The following is a 1,316-nucleotide window of genomic DNA, read 5'->3' on the forward strand; positions in this document are numbered from 1 at the left end:
CTCATCAAACAAGATCAAGTAACATCATCAAGTTTAACACCCTTCCAACATCTACCACCTTTGGACGTAATGCTTTTCACTTTGCAGCAGCACATGACTGGAACACACATGACCAGGAATACCCTTAAATTTATATCTCTGATCCCAATCTTCAGATTTAAGCAGAATATCCAAAACACTATCACTGATTCCTGTTTCTGTTGACAATTCTGAAAACACACATTTAAGCACCTTTTTGATTTCTTCTTTCTATATTTATTTATTTATTTATTTTAATGAAAATGTTTGTTTGTTGTAAGCTCAATGTTATATGTTTTTATTTATTCATGCAGCCTCTTGACCAGGTCATGTTCATGAACGAGAAGTGTTTCTCAAAAGGTTTAACTGTATAAATAAAGACTAAATAAAAAATAAATAAAAGGAACAGAATAAAAGTAGTTGCTTAGATTATCTGCCACCAGATTTACAGTTAAACAGAAATCATTAATATATCTTTATTCTAAAAAAAATCAGTCTTTCTACATATTTTTAATCAAAATGGGTTCAACCCAGAAACACTTTTCMTGATTTTTCTGGTCCCCATCATGACTATTACCATCCCCCACYTCTGTGTGAGAGAGACTATTGCAAGCCGTGAGTCAGACATACAAAGGCTACTTAATTCTTATTAATTACTTTTTTTAATTTAAAGTTTAATTGGGATTATTTATATATGTTACAAGCAATTCAGACTTTCTACACATTTTTTAATCATATGTAATGGGTTCAAATGAAAAACACTTTTCCTGATTTTTGTGGTCCCCATTATGACTATTAACACCCCMCACCTCTGTGTGAGGGAGACTAATACAAATATTGAGTCAGGCAATCATGATGGACACCTTCCCCAACTTCACTGGTCCCCATGTGGCAGTTAGCTCCTCCCCCAAATGGCAAGTCTTGAGATTCATTAAATGGCTGACAGCACATGTGGCAAACCAGCAAATGGAAGACAAACCACCTCTAAACAGGTAAGAAACTTTCAACATTTTAAACTTGTCAGTATCTACTTGTTTTATATTTTTGCAGCACCAAGTTGCTGAGTTTAGTGATTGAATGCATGATTTCTGTATCAACTACATGCTGCTGCTCAAAATAGCTTTAGTTTTAGGCTTAAGCTAACTAGCTTACAGTTAACACATTACCATATTAACAACATTTTTAGGTTATCAAAGAGTTTCAATTTGTTTGTTTTTTTTGTGTGTGTGTTGTGCAACTTGTTTAATAATTTAATAATGTCTGCTTGTACTGCCACTTTTTAATGATTTGTTTTTAAG

The sequence above is a fragment of the Austrofundulus limnaeus genome, unplaced genomic scaffold (genome assembly GCF_001266775.1).
Source record: "Austrofundulus limnaeus strain Quisiro unplaced genomic scaffold, Austrofundulus_limnaeus-1.0 Scaffold265, whole genome shotgun sequence".
In the NCBI taxonomy this organism is placed as follows: domain Eukaryota; kingdom Metazoa; phylum Chordata; class Actinopteri; order Cyprinodontiformes; family Rivulidae; genus Austrofundulus; species Austrofundulus limnaeus.